Genomic DNA, 16,275 nt, shown 5'->3' on the forward strand with positions numbered 1-16,275 from the left:
TCGTCTCTACGATTCCTGTACGGGAAGGACAGAGAAAGAAATCGGGCCTGGTCCTGCTTCCAATCCCCAACCCAGGGAAACTTCCTCTGTGAAGAGCCACAGTGAGAAAGTCTCGTGTGGTATGCTACGGGGAGGAGCGCGGGGACCGGTGGGGAACAACAAGAAGAGACAAAGTGGTCCGGTCGAATAACTGAATCACCTTTTTGAGTGTGAAGCACTTTCAGGGAGGGCGGGTGTGCAGTCGGGGTAAGGAATGCTCACTGGAAAGGTCAAACTCCAGGGGAGGAGTGGGCTCTAGTGTCGGAGAGCTACTCGGTGGTCAGAGTGGAAGCGTTCCTCGAGGAGGTCCCCTGGTTAGGGGACAGGATGGAGGAGAAAGTAGGAAAAGACTCAGGCAGAGGGCCTGGCGCTGGGGTTCCAAGAAGGGCCAGGGAGGTCGTGCACAGCCACAAGAGCTAAGGAAGCCAAAGGGACCAGAGATGGGGCATTTGTGCTGGTCAGGCACAGCAGGTGACTGACCTCAGCAGGACACCTTAGTTCCTGCAAGTAGCTGCTGTCACGATGCCCACCCACAAAGTGCACATGGAAGGACCAACACAAGGGACGGAAGGCCATGGTGGTCCATCTTAGGTGGGATGATCTGACGCCTATCATGGTCTGTCACATCTCAGACCCAGCGACTATCTCTCCCAGAACAGGACGGCTACCCTGAGCACCCATGGCACACAGCTGTGTTACAAGGGGAACAAGGATAAAGACAAATACTTAAGTTATCTTCCAGAGCAGACAGCCTCTCCCCTTCTTCTGTTTCTTTCTGGAAAGCTCTCCAATCTGGGAAATAAAAACAGTAGTTTCTCTGTAATTGTAAATCTCAGTCGTCGATGTGGTGGGATTTACCATCCTTAAACAAATACCTGTCATGTCTTCAAGGCACTTTCTACATTAGGCTAATGACATTGGAAGAGCCACACTACACGGCAGCACTGGTGTAATGGTATTATATATGTTTTAGTAAATAAGGCTTGCCTGAGGATCAGAGAGCAAAGCAGCCACACTAGTCAGCCATAGAGGCCAGGCAGTGGAGGTACACACCTCTAATCCCAGGACTCAGGAGACAGAGGCAGACGAACATCTGTGAGTTCAAGGCCACCCTGGGCTACACAAAATTGAATCTATCTAAAAGAGAAACAGAGCTCACACAAAGGTGATCCTAGCACTTGGGATCACACACCTTTAATCCCAGCACTAGGGAGGTGGAGACAGGAGCCATATGGCTGGGCAGAGAGGGGAATACATAGTGGAGAAGACAGGAACTTAGTGAAATGTGGAGTCTGAGGATTCGTGGAGACGGGTTCTCACCCTTTCAGTCTGGAGTCTGAGGAATCGTGGAGATAGGTTCTCACCCTTTCAGTCTGGAGTCTGAGGAATCGTGGAGATAGGTTCTCACCCTTTCAGTCTGGAGTCTGAGGAATCGTGGAGACGGGTTCTCACCCTTTCAGTCTGGAGTTTGAGGAATCGTGGAGATAGGTTCTCACCTTTCAGTCTGGAGATTTGGTACAGGTAAAAGTTCTCTAGTGGCTGACTGCTTTGCTTTTCTGATCTTCAGCTTGAACCCCAATATCTGTCTCTAGGTTTTTATTATTCCTGCTCACTCTGGCTGACGGGCTGGGGCCCTGGACTGCACACAGAGGAGAGAGTAAGCCGACAGCGCTCATGTAGCAGTGCTTCCTGGCTGCAGATGTGTTGTGAGACATTTGACTGCACTGTGAAACTCTGAGACTGTGTCAATCAGACTAACCTTAGATCAGGTTAATCTCCTGATCCAGTGACTGGTCGACAAGAATTAGCTATAAAGAGTATGAAGAACCTGGGAAGACAGGAAGGAGAAGGAAATTTGCAGGCCTTTTTGGTTTGGGACAGCGTGGAAGGAGGTTCTCTTGCAGGGTCTATGGCAAAAAGGGAAGGTCAGCAGGTTACTTCTCAGCTTCTCTGACCTAGCAGGTTTTCAGCCCAACGTCTGACTCCGAGACTTTACTGGTAAATAGGACAACTTAGGTAAAAACAACAGATGCAATAAGTCACACCGAGCCCCTGATGCCATGATTTCCCCTCCAGGATAGAGTGTACCTTTGAACTCTAAAACAAAACAAACTCTTCCTCCAAGTGGCTTTGGTCAGGGCATTTCATTGTGGCAACATCAAAAGTAAGTAATACAGAAATGAAGATTGAGACATAGACTCTACAAGAGTCCTTTGATGGTAAGCACAGACATTTGAGTACTTGGGAACAAAGCGCTGCACATGATATCAGGAGACGGACATCGTGACTCCAAGCAGCCAACAGACCTGGTTAAACGTCTCCTGACCAGAAAGGAGAAGGACCCAGTGTTGAGGCACATTGTTCCAACTACTGCATTTGTTCCTGTTCTGTTGTTGTGATAAAATGCCATGGCCCACGCAGCTTGGGCTTACAGTTCCAGAGAGTTAAGAGCCCACTGGCCACAAGAGCGGCTGACAACTCACATCTGGAGCCTCTGGCAGGAAGCAGGGGGAACAAACTTGAAATGAGGTGGGTCTGAGATCTCATAGCCTGTCCCCAGTGACACCCCCCCAAAAAGGCCACACCCCCTAAGCCTCCCAAACACCACTACCACCTAGGAACCCAAGCACTCAAATGCCTGTGACTACGGGGGTCACCGGGGCTCCGAGGTGTGCTCAGATGTGAACCTGTAAGCATTTTCTCTGAAAATTCCTCCCTGAGAGGCACTGTGTCTAGCAAATGACATTATCAGATCATGGGCCTGGAAACTCATGGAAGAACAGGAAGGGGCATTTTGAGGGGCTCAGGTCGGACAGGAAGAACCTTGGCTTTAATTGTTAATTTTTTGTTTTTTGGTTTTTTTTGGTCTTCTCTTGGCTCTGCTCTGGGCAGCAGTAACTTTTTTGTTTGTTTGTTTTGTTTTGTTTTTGCTTTTCAAGACAGGGTTTCTCTGTGTAACAGTCCTGGAACTAGCTCTTGTTTTAAAAAATACTTATTTGTTTATTATGTATACAGTATTCTTCCTGCGGGCCTCATTACAGATGGTTGTGAGCCACCATGTGGTTGCTGGGAATTGAACTCAGGACCTTTGGAAGAGCAGGCAATGCTCTTAACTGCGAGCCATCTCTCCAGCCCCCTAGAACTAGCTCTTGTAGACCAGGCTGGCCTTGAACTCACGGAGATCCGCCTGCCTCTGCCTCCCGAGTGTGGGATTAAAGGCGTGCGCCACCGCCCGGCAACCTGTTTCTCTTCTGCATCTATTATCCATGAATACTGACTTCAAGTGCCAGTTTCCTTCTTATTAACTTTGAAAGACAGTCATTTTTAACTGTTCTTTTTTTGTGAAACTAAAGGAGTTTGCGCGGTCACATTCCAGGCTCTTAGCTCCTGGTCCTCTATTCCAGGCATGGTTCAGGCCGGCAGCCACAGCTCAGGACCTCTGGAGGTCCTATGTTTTGGGGACACAGGTTTTGCTCAGAGGCCCTTAGGGACCTCATCCACTGCCCAGCTTAGGAAAGGCCTGGTGAAGGGCAATGAGAGTGAACAGGGCAGATTAAAGGATTGGGGACACTGCTCTTCAGGGAACTCACCATCTGGAAAGAAGTCAGTGAGACCCCAAATCAGTGTTTGACCCTAGATCAAGGGACTTCAACTCAGAGAGGTAGGCTGTGGGTCCAGATGAGAACCTTGGTTCTCCTTGAATCCCAGCCCTACCAGGCCTCATGCCCTAGGGCAGCCGTGTTCTCTCCCCTCCTAGGGATCCCCCTTCAGACAACTCTCTGCGACAGCCAAACTCTTTACAGTCCTCCAATAATACGAGGACAGAAATGGGACACAGTATAGATTACATCAGTAATCTATAGGGCTCACCTTTCTGAGGTCTTGGCATTTCCACGGTGATAAAACGAAGTCAGTGTTCCGTACACCAGGCACAGGAGAAGCAGCCCCTGCGCTCAGGAAGGTACGGTGGATCAGCATCCAAGAGAGCCCAACCACGGTTCAGCGGTGGTATTCAAAAAGGAGAGGACCTTTCTCCATCGTGTGAGTCCCTAGGCTGCCTGAGGCAGCTGAGAGCTGAGGCTGCCTGGGCCTCGCTCTAGTCAGGTCTGCATCACAGAGCAAGGCAGAGTCATAGAGGGTTTGTGAGGGCAGGGAGGAGGGTGAGCCCTCAGCCCCTCCCTACCCCCTAAGTCCCAGTTAGAGAAGAGCCCAAGCTTGCTATTCTCTTTCCCACCCCATGTTCCCCACTTTGGGTTCCACATGAAGCTTTTCTGTTAGTTCTTTCTGTCTCCAGGGCTTCACCTCAGCCGGCTTTAGGTTTCGCAGCTCTCAATTCTATGTGCAATCGGTTTTACTGCTTTGGACTCCAACAGCCTACCTGGGATTCTTGCTTTGGGTTGGATTTTTAATCTCAACAGCACAAATGTCCTCCAGTACATCTTATCTATGGAGCCGGGCGGTGGTGGCACATGCCTTTAATCCCAGCACTCGGGAGGCAGAGGCAGGTGGATCTTTGTGAGTTAGAGACCAGCCTGGTCTACAAGAGCTAGTTCCAGGACAGGCTCCAAAACCACAGAGAAACCCTGTCTCGAAAAACAAAAACAAAAACAAAACAAAACAAAACAAAAATTTTATCTATGGAATGGTTCTATTTTCAGTCAGATTAGGAAGAAAAGTTCTCTTGTACTTACGTCTATAAATGTTGACTAGAACATTTTCATGTTCCAGTCCGTACTTTAACCAGGGGTAGACTCAAATCACCAAACTCAAAGAAATATAAACACTCCGCTAACTGCACACAATCACACCTTCCAGCGTTCTTGCATATAGTTTTATTCCATTTATTTTTCTGAAACTAGTGAAGCTTCAAGTGGACCAAGACTTTTAAGTCACACATGCGCTGTTCTCAAGTCAGAGACGAGTTGGTCTTCCCGCCTTCATTTCTCCGACATGATCTTTTGACCCTGACTTCCCCCAACTCTACCTAGAGAGTAGAATCCTGGCCATGCCAACAACTGCATTGGCATTCCATGATTCAGACAGGGCTGACTGACCATAGGCCCTTGGGATGAGTCCCCAAGTCCTTGGTGACAGGGTGGGACCCAGGCAGAACCTAGGTTCAGGGCTCTCTCTGATTATCCCTGAACTAAACTTGCTATAACCACCTAGTCCCAAGATGGAGCCTGCCATTAGTATTTCTTCTCAGGTTTAAATAAATCCAATTCATACCCCACTGTCGCCTACAGTGTTCTAGACTTTTCCTCCATCTGCTCATTTCTCACGACTCCCTTAAACGCTAAACCCCGTCACTTCCTACTACAGCCCATGCTCACGAGTTGTCTTGCAAGGGACTGACTCAAAGCTAAGCAGAGCCTGTCAGTTAAGCAGGACATGCCCCTGCACAGAGGACAAGCTCCTCTTCATTGGCTTGCAGCCTCGGGCAGGTCTTCCTTTAGCGTCTCTCACTACTGCTTGACTAGCCTTCCCAGCCCATTTCTCCAGCATTCAGCCGTGAACTAACGGTCCTTTGGGAAAGATGGATAAATAACACTTGGCACCACTGCCTAGATATTCTCCTGTATAGGCTCATGCCAAGAGTTCAAGCCTACATGAAGTTTCAGTAACAATTCTTTTCCCAGATCCTACTTTGGTCCATTTTCAGTGTCTCCCAGATGTCCCCGCAAAGCTGAAAGAACGGCTGAGGACTGTGTTCTCCCCAACAAGGGAAACTTCACGAAGGTGCAGCTGCATCCGTGAGGACATATTTTGGATTGCCAGCAGTGACCTCCACTGATGTCAAGTGATAGAGCGTCCTAACACGTATCCTTCTTACACCAACTGAACTATTGCAAACACAGTTGCTACCTGACTTGTGGACTCTCAGCAACCCAGTGAAGAAAGCAGGGCAGGTACTGGGAGCATTTTCTCAATGGATACAACCAAGCGCAGAGAAGTGAAGTAACCTCTAGGTGGCACAACCTCACAAATTCCTATGTTCTCAATGCATCACTTAAAAAGTGATTTCTTGCCGGGCGGTGGTGGCGCACGCCTTTAATCCCAGCACTCGGGAGGCAGAGGCAGGCGGATCTCTGTGAGTTCGAGACCAGCCTGGTTTACAAGAGCTAGTTCCAGGACAGGCTCCAAAACCACAGAGAAACCCTGTCTCGAAAAACCAAAAAAAAAAAAAAAAAAAAAAAGTGATTTCTTTTTTTTTTAAAGATTTTATTTATTTATTTATTATGTATACAACATTCTGCCTCCATGTATGCCTGAATGCTAGAAGAGGGCGCCAGATCTCATTACAGATGGTTGTGAGCCACCATGTGGTTGCTGGGAATTGAACTCAGGACCTCTGGAAGAGCAGCCTGGGCTCTTAACCACTGAGCCATCTCTCCAGCCCTAAAAAGTGATTTCTTAATAATTAGGTCTGTACTGGCTGCTTTTGTGTGTTAGTGCGACACTAGAGTCATAAGAGAGGAGGGAGCCTCAGCTGAGGAGAGGCCTCCGTGAGATCCAGCTGGAAGGCATTTTCTCAGTGATTGTGGTGGTTTGAATGTCACTGACCCCCATAATCTCATAGGGAGTGGCACTACTAGGAGGAAGTGTCACTGTGGGGGTGTGCTCTGAGGTCTCCTATGATCAGTATTGCCCAACGTCTCAGTCCACTTCCTGTTGCCTGAAAGACGGAAGAACTGATAATAATGGATAATAATGGACTGAACCTCAGAAACTGCCAGCTCCCTCAATTAAATGTTTTCCTTATAGGAGTTGCCATGGTTGTAGCATCTCTTCACGGCAATAGAAACCCTAACTAAGGCAGTGATCAACGGTGGACAGCCCGGTCCACGGTGGGTGGGGCCATTCCTGGGCTGGTGGGTGGGACCATCCCTGGGCTGGTGGCCCTGGGCTTTAGAAGAAAGCAGGCAGGAAGCTATGTGAGTAGCCAGTAAGCAGCTCCCTCCATGGCCTCTGCATCCGCTCCTGCCTCCAGGTTCCTGCTGTTTGAGTTCCTGTCCTGACTTCCTTCAGTGATGGACAGAGCTGTGGGTGTGAAAATGTAAGCTGAACAAACCCTTTCCTCCCCAGCCTGCCTTTTGGTCATGGTGTTTCACACAGCAATAGAAACTCTAACAAAGACAAGGTCCTAGTTTTAAAATGAAAGCAATCTCATAGCCGAGAATATGACCTAAAACATTGGCCAATTTGTGAGTAGAGTTGTTCTGTGTGCCTGGTCGTCTGCTGGGCTCACAGCTCCAGCACCCTCTGCATTCCTGCTTCCTCTTCTGGGAGTAACAGTGTGACATTCTTCTAAACTGAGAGCCTTGCAATGAGAATGGGGTATGCGAGATCTTTCTGAATGCCTGTCATGCCAACATCAATAAAGGCGGTTTGTAGAAAACAATACTTTCAAGGTTTGTATGAGTTAAAAAACAAATGTACGTTAGCCTCTTCCCTCAAGGCTCTGGGGTCTACTTGGAAGAGGAAGCAGAAGATGGTAAGAGACAGAAGTGACCACAAGAAAACCGTGTCTTCTGGAGACTACAAGATTGATGCACCCGTGAACTCAGGAACTGTGACATCATGCGTAAGACCTGCACAGGCTCAGTCAAATCAGAGAAAACCCAGCACAGCAGAGAAGATAGGGCTGCAGGCGAGCCTGTGGGGCATTTCCTTAATTAGATATTGCTGTGGGAGGGGCCAGCCCACTGTGGGTGGTGCCGCCCTGGGCATGTGGTTCTGGGTTCCCTAAGAAAGCTGAGCAAGCCACGGGAGCAGATCCGTAAGCAGCATTCCTCAAGCTCCTTGTTGTTTATCACAGTGACAACAACCCTAAGACAGGAATTGGTGACAGGTTTGTGGGCTATTGCTGTGACAGACCTGGCCATGTTTGGGGAGGGTTGTAGAAGGACTTTGGAACTTTTCCTAGAGAAGCTGAGTTTTCAAAGCTCAGTTAGTTGCAAAACCTGGAAAACTAGAGGATAATGCTGGGAGCAACACAGTCGAGGGGAACCCGGCCTGTGAATTTGCAGAGGGAAGCGAAGATGTCTATCAGGGCCATTTGCTACTTTGAATTAAGACTCTGTGGTTCTGGTCAGCCAGCTCAGGCTAAAGAATCAGCTACGAGAAGTAACAAGATTCCAGAACCCCTGAGGTAGAAGCTTTGTTGTTCTGGGACACTTGCTGCTGCTTAGTTAAGAAATTATGGGTGCTTAAGAAGAGACCAACATCACCGAGGTCAAATCTTCTGGGGGTGTTTTCACAGGGTCAGCATAAAGAAGCTGTGTTCCAGGGGGCCTGAAGTTGCATCTCGTGCTGGCAGCTGCACTTGGTAGTGTAAGCACCATCCAGGTGGTGCTGGTTTGGAGGGCAGAAAAGGGTCAGGAAGAACTGCTGAGTCACGGCACTGCGGGCACTGTGTGGCAGAACCAGAGTCCCTGAAGGGAGATTATAACAGGGGTATTGGTGGAAGTACAGGTCAGTTGCGGCAGAGACTCTAGCATTTCGGAGATGCCGGTACCAGGGATGATCCCCAAGGACAGCAGCAGTGGGGAGTGGAGCGAGCCAGAGCCTAGAAGACAAGCTGTGTGCTGCAGAGGGCAGAGGGCAGAGGGGAGAAGCAACCGGAGCCCTCAGGAGGAGCCCTGAGCATTTGAGTTAATCTCAGCCTTCTGGATGCTGAGGTATTCACACTGTTAGAGCTGCTTTTGCTTTGTTCAGATTGTGACTGTGCCCTGGTTCTTCCCCTTGAAGTAAGAGAGTATTTAACTTAATTTTTTATTTTTCTAGGAGGCCACAGTTGAGAGACTTTGAACTTTTAACGACATTTTAGAGTTTTGCAGAGACTTTGAATGTTTTTGAAGGAGATTTAACGTCTAAAGTGATTAACTTTATAAAGATGGTTGGACACTTAAGTTTTCAATGTACTTTTATAATATATTGATATTCATGAGATCCTGGGGACAAATGATAAACAGTTGAGAAGTGACGTGTTGTCTATCAGGTTGATGACAGAGATTATCATCTTGACACAAGCTAGAGCCACCTGAGAGGTGGGAACCTCAGCTGAAAAAAAAAATACCTCTATCAGATTGGCCTATAGGGAAGTTTGTAAGGCATTTTATTAATAATTGATGTGGGCGGGCCCAGGCCCCGTGGGAGGTACTACCTCTGGGCAGGTGTTCATGACAGAAAAACTGTCCCTCAATAACTGTCCGGGAGTTTTGACTGGGATGTGTAGCTTTCTTGTCAGATTTTCTTTGGCCTGCCGGCCCCCAAATAATAATATGGAGACTTATTATGAAGGATTGGTCTTAGCTTAGGTTTATCCCACTACCTCTTAGAACTTAAACTAGCTCATTCCTATTAATCTACATCCTGCTACGCAGCTTTTCGCCTCCCCCATAACGCATGTCTGACTTCCTCCGTGTCTCACTGGTGTTTCTTGATGAGCCAGATTCATCCCCCTGATCCTCTCTCTGCCTGGAAGTCCCACCTAACCTCTTCCTGCCTAGCTTTGGACTATTCAGCTCTTTATCAATCACAAGACTCATCTTCACACAGTGCACAAAAAGATTATCTCACAACAGGACCTCTTGGGATTTCTAGACCACTGGGGATAGGATGGTCATTGTCACGATATTGTTTCCTCTTGTCCGAGAGCATGGGATCTTTCCCTCTTCAGTGTCTTCAACGTTAATGTTTTTATTGAAGGGGTCCTTGATTTCCCCAGTTCGGTTTATTCCAGGACATATTTTGTGGCTATCATGATTGAGATTGCTTCCTTGACGTTGGCTATGTTTGATGTGTTTGTAGGAGTGGAGGAAGCTGACCCTGTCAGCACATTCCTGACTGAGCTCTAGAAACTCCATCACTGTACTAAGCACACCATGGCCCAGCACACCCCTCACCTCATGAAGAACTTGGCTCTGAGAAGTTGACTCGTGGAGCCCACTGAAACTCAAAGTACAGGTGAACATTGCACAGCCTGCAGGATGGAGGAACTCACTCTCCAACACACTGAGGCTTTCCTCAGGAGATCGTGAGGTCCCAGGGTCCTAGGGATTAGGGAGGAAGGTGCACTCTTGTTCACCGAGAGACTATTATGTGAAAAGATGCCTGTTCCTGAGGACACATCAGGATGATCTACTCCTTGGCAGTATATTAGACAGTATATTAGAGCTGCCTTGGTCCTGACTCCAGCACGTGAGTGTATGTGAATGTATGACCATGTGTGCACGTGCCTGTGTATGTGTGTGTATGTCTGTATGCGCATGCCTGTGCACGTGTGTTTGTGTATCAAAGACATAGTTGATAAAGCTCTTGAACGTTTTGCCTCCCATTAGGTATTTGTATGCTCAGAGGGTAACTTTAGAGTTCAGAGTCCCTTAAAACCTGAGTCACGATTCTCTAAAAGCAAAACTTGAGACACGATGCACGATGACCCAACTTTACGGAGCACAGGATGCCTGTTCTGCAATTAACCTGGACCGCTTCCCAAACACTCGGGAAATTGCTGTTCCAGTTCCGAGAGTCTTGGACACCAACTGCCATGTCTATTTCTGTCTTACCACAATTTCGGTTGCTCTGAGCTTTGCCATGATGAGGTTGAGGCAGTTTCTAAGTGCGTCTTCTCACAGCCTCTCTCTCAGTTGGAGGGTGATGGAGCTCTCCTGTGCTCACATTCGAGAATCTGCAAAGCAAGTGTCACTTTCTGTGGTGATTTGAATGAGACTGGCCCCCACGGGTGGACAGATTTGCAGGCATCGTCCCCAGCTGATGAACTTTCAGGGACGGTTTCGGAGGTGTGGCCTTGCTGGTGTAGATGTGGCCGCATTGGAGGAGATGTGGTTTGTTCAAAGAGGTGCGTCACTGTGGGTGCACACTGAAGTTTCAAAAGCCCCCAGCAGGCCCAGCGTCTCCCACTCTGTGGATCAGGATGTAGCTCAGCCGCTCTCCAGCCCCATGCCTGCCTGCCACCATGATGACAATGGACTAAACCTCTGAAACTTTAAGAAAGCCCCCAATTAAATGCTTTATTTTATAAGAGTCATCTTGGTCATCATGATGTCTCTTCCCAGCAATAGAACAGCGACTAAGACATCATTTCATGGCCTGAGGATCCTTGCACAGCCTAAGCAAAAGCACAGTGGAGGCGGCTATGGTTGGCCTGTGTGTCCCCTAAAGAACATAAACTCCCTGAACTGCTCTGCATGTCCCTAACTTCTGGGTGCTACATGGAGGGTGAAGGCAGCGCCCTGAGAGGGCCTGTGGGACTCCCCGCTGCTCTCCACCACAGCAGATCTTTCACTCACCAGGTAACGATTTTCTCCGTTCACAGGCCTCGTATATAATAAGGGTTGCCTAGGTATTTTTCTAATTGAATAGATCAATGGATAACCAGTTTCCATGCAATGAATGGGGCTGGGAAAACTGCATATGCACAAGAGGCAAGACGGTGTTGAGAGACGCATGCTATAATCGTAATTATTATATGATATTGAAAATATGTAGCAACTAATAATAATAATAGAATAACAGTCCTAAATGGCATTTCCTTGCAGAGCAGAGTTTCTCAAAGTGTGGCCTCTTATAGCCAGTCATTTGGGTGAAAGTTGATGTTTACTTCCTGAGGCTCGTTTGAGTTTTGGTAAGTGAACCCTGAGGTATAGTTTTATACTATTGTTTTCTTAAGTCAGGGTTTGTTTAGCCCTGGTTAGTCTGGAATTCTGACCCTGAATTCACAGAGATCTGCCTGCCTCAGCTTCCCAAGTACTGGGATAAAAGTATGTCCCATCATGCCTTGCCAGGATATGCATTTTATCAAATTTCTTTGGGTAATTAAAAAAACTTTTTAAAAAATTTATTTATGTGTATAAGTGTTTGGCCTGCACATCTGCCTGTGCACGCGTGTGCAGTGTCTTTGGAGGCCAGAAGAGGGGGTCAGTTCCTCAGGAACTAGGATTACAGATGGCTGTGAGCTGCCAGGTGAGCTCGCTGGAGGAGCAGCCAGGACTCTCCGCTGCTGAGCCACCTCGGTAGCGCCACGCCTTAGGTGACTTTAATTCACTGAAGTTTGGAGATCGCTGGCATGGTGCTTTTGCCTTAGGAAAACCACACTGGATCCCAAGTCCCCCACTTATGGACAGACTGCCTGTCTCCTGTGGCCTGAATCTGCAATGTTCCTCAGAGCACGCGTCTTACTGTAGGCTGACTCCAGTTGAAAGGCGGTACGCAGCTTAAGAGGCAGTGGTGGTGAAGAGACAGAAATCTTTAATAAATAAATAAATTAAAAAAAAAAAAGAGGCAGGGACTAATGAAGTCGTCTGTCACGGGGGCCTTTGAAGGTCATTTAGCCCATGGTCTCCTTTTCTCTTTCATTCTGTGACACCAACTGAATGGGACCCCACTGACACTTTTTAAATTTCCTTCCTGTTTTAACTTTGTTTGTTTTTCGAGACAGGGTTTCTCTGTAGTTTTGGAGCCTGTCCTGGAACTCACTCTGTAGACCAGGCTGGCTTGAATTCACAGAGATCCACCTGCCTCTGCCTCCTGAGTGCTGGGATTAAAGGCGTGCGCCACCACTGCCCAGCCTCGGGTCTATCTTATAGTAGAATGTTTTATAGAAACCAGACATGGCATCCACGTTTAGTTCACTCATCAGGGAAGGGGCAACACTGTACTGAGTTGGTTGTGACGCTGTGATTTACTGTGGACAGGGCTTAGTGTAACACTGGCTCTAAGTATTTGGTCTGGGGATGTAGCTCAGTAGAGCACTGGGGTCGAGTGCTTGCCCAGTGGGCATACGGCTTGCTCTTCAAAGCTTGGTGATAAGGTAAGGTAGGAAGCGCCCAGTAAATGTTGGGATTAACTCATAGGGAATGGAGCATTTTACATTACTTAGGAAAATCTTCAACTGTGAAAGTGTTTTGAATCTTTTTATCTTTGGCAATTTCATACATTAACCTCCCTTGATAACGCTTCACAACTACCTCCCACTGACACCCTCCCTCCCTCCTCCTCTGAGTACAGTAAGGGCTGCCTTCCGCAGTCAGGCAGTCAGGCAGGCAGTGTTGTCAGCTTCGTCCGTGCGGGTCTTGTACTGAGTTCCTGGGCACCACAGCCACACCCAGGGGATAGTATTTACAGTGCACTCCTCTGGCTTTTACACTCTGTTTGCTCTTAGGCATGTCCCTGAGACTTGGGCAGGGCTTACTGGTGTTGATAAAGATGTCTCATACAGGGCAGAGCATCCAACAGTCACTTCTTGTAAGCCCTTGACCAGTTACAAGTCACTCTTGAGGAACCAGGGAGGTTTTGAGTTCCGTTCCAGCTGTAGTGTGTGTGCCTTTAGTCAGTCTCATCACCTAGTTCTGGTGGTCAGCCGAGAGCAATGGCAGGCAACAGTAGCTTGTCTTGTTTTAGGAGCCCTCTCTGATTAGTTCCTCATGGAACTAGCACTGAAATTTTCATTTAATTACTCATGTCTCTAGGGAAGAACCTCCTGTCTATCCGTGTAGGGTACCTGTTTTCGAACCTTTACAAAATTCTACTTTTAATCAGATGCAGAGGTGAATTTTTACAAAGGAATTTTGTATATGGTTAACCCACACTCAATTCCTTTCCTCCATCCCCTGCCTCACTTAAACCTTCAACCCCCAGTACTTCCCAATTTTCACAGCATCTGAGTTCTAATCCTTCAGCCCTCTGCTCCTCTTGGACCATTTCTGGTTTTGTGGCCTCCACACACTCCAATTTAAACACACAGTTCCGAAAGCTCAAAGCAGGGATCCACATTAGAACACAGCACAATGTCATTTGGTCCACTTTCCTGCGGGTTGCTTAACTTCATTTTTCTTTGATTGAGTAAAACTCGACCACATTTCCATTGTCTGTCAGGCTGATTCCAGGAGCGAAGGCCACGGATGAGCAGGCGTTTTTGTAGGACGGTACTGAATCCTTTTGTATATGCCTAAGTTCTGTTGCAGGTTTTTGAGAAACCTCCCCACTGATTTCCAGTGGCTACACCAATTCACGCTCAAACCAACAGCGAACAAGTGTTCTTTCCTTGCTAGCATCACTGTGGTGTTCTTGACTGTCATTGATATCAGGGAGGGGGACATGGAATCCCAAAGTCATTTAAATTTGCATCTTCCTGATAGCTAATAATTTGAACACTTTAAAAGATGTTTATTAACCTTTTATTTCTTCTTTTGATAATTCTGTGTATAGCTCCAGGGCCTATCTAATTGGGTTATTTTTATTTTCTTGACATTTAGTCTGAGTTCTCTGTATAGATACTAACCCTATGTTGGATAAACTCCTGGCCAAGATTTTCCCCCACTCTTAAAACTGTCTCTTCATTGGATGTCTTTGTGAAGACACTTTCATGAGATCCCATGTGCCAGTTACTGGTTTTCTTTCACGTGGGATTTGAACCCTATCAGAAAACATTTGGTTCTGAGAACCTATCTGAAGACTTAAGAATTGATTCATGCTATTTCACCGAAGAAATCAGTTTCATTCAAGAGCCACGGTTAGGATTTGTGCACAGGATGCAATGGCTGACATCAGTATAGTGATGGACACTAAATACGGGAGCTGATGCTGTGGTAATTTGTGTTATTTGCACAGGACAGAATCGAGACTCGCCCATGAGCTAGGCCTCTGTGTGCCTGTATGGGGTTTCTCGATGTTGAGGTGGGAAACCTGCCTACTGTGATGGTGCCTCCCCAGGTTGGCTCCTGGGCGGTGTAAGTGGAGAATGGGAGCCTGGCAGCCACTGCATCCATCCCTCTCTCTGCTGCTTTACTGCAAATGCATTGCGCCTAACTGCCTCAACTTCCGGCCACTGTGACTGCTCCATAAAAATGAACATGTGACCTTGAACTGAGCTGAAGGATACCCCATCCTCCTAAGTTGCTTTTGCCAAGTTATTTTTATCACAGGGACAGAAAAGAGACCAAGATGGATGCAATAGCAGATGAATTCAGCCAGCATTTCTCAGTGACATGCAAGGCAAAGACCACATGGCTGCTCCAGAACCAGGACATGGTTACGACATCTTATTTGCATGCACCGTGTTTCTCAACAGTGTTCTTCTTACTAGACAGGCACAAAACTGGACAATCCTGGACCTATGCGGATCATTTTTACTGTTTCCTGTTGGCCGGAGCTGTGGTGTCCAGTACGCGCACCTGGCTTGTTCTCCCTGTTGCTGGGACCTGCACTGCTAGGTGAGATGCAGAGGTGAGGTCACTACGGGGAGGGCCGTGAGCTACAGCAGCCACCCTTTCTCTATGTAGAGTTCAGCTTGCTCTGCAGCACGGTGGGACTAAGTGTATTGCAAAGTAGAGAGCAAGCCCCCAAAGGTAAGGGGTTTAGGGGCACAGGCTCAATTGTGCTAAGATAGCCCAAGATGGGGCATCTGAGATTCTCATATTTGGCAGTCAGCATGTACTACACTGCTGTCACGAACCTCCCCAAGCCAGGCACCTTAAAACAACAGAAATCTAGTCTGTGTGTCTGGAAAGTAGACATTCAAGATGAAGGTTGTCGGTAAGTCCACGTCGTCCCCCCCCCCCCCCCCAAGGCTGCAGGAAAGACCTTTTGTATGCTTCTCCTAGCAAACCCTAGCATTTTGGGCTACTGGCTCACGACCTCAACATGCCTGTGCAGTCACAAGGCTGCTCTGTGCTCATATTCTGAGAACACTGGCTAAGGTCAGGAGTAGATGGATCTTCCTCCTTTCTTCCATGGGATCAAAACCAGGTTAGTTTTCATTTCTAGACCACCATGCCCGAGACTGCTTGTGTTTGTGCTGATTCTGGGCTAAGCATGTCACTGATACCCCAGGGTTTAAATGAGTGCTCACAGCTTAGACGAATATCATAGACGTTTCCTGATGGCTCACACATCAAAACATGACAAGAAAGGCTATTTTTGAGGTATTTCCTGCTGAATCAATCCTAGGAAGTAGTATCTTAGGGATCCCCCAATCTTGTTCCTCCTCCCTCCCCAATCTCCTATCCCATTTCCTGTTTGAGGAAAAAAAAGCCATTCTAGTAGGTGCAGGGGTGGGGATGTTCAGAACAATGAGGCCCACAGGCTGGCCTTCTGAAACGCATTAAGGAGTGTTTAACCACAGTGGCCTGGACCACTCAAATCAGAGCTTCCTAACCGGGACAAGGACGTTTTTAACTGAGGTTATATGAAGAAAGAGATTTGCCACCTTGTGAG

Source organism: Microtus oregoni, unplaced genomic scaffold (assembly GCF_018167655.1).
Source record: "Microtus oregoni isolate MIOR12 unplaced genomic scaffold, Mior012 000114F_ref0000099, whole genome shotgun sequence".
Taxonomy (NCBI): domain Eukaryota; kingdom Metazoa; phylum Chordata; class Mammalia; order Rodentia; family Cricetidae; genus Microtus; species Microtus oregoni.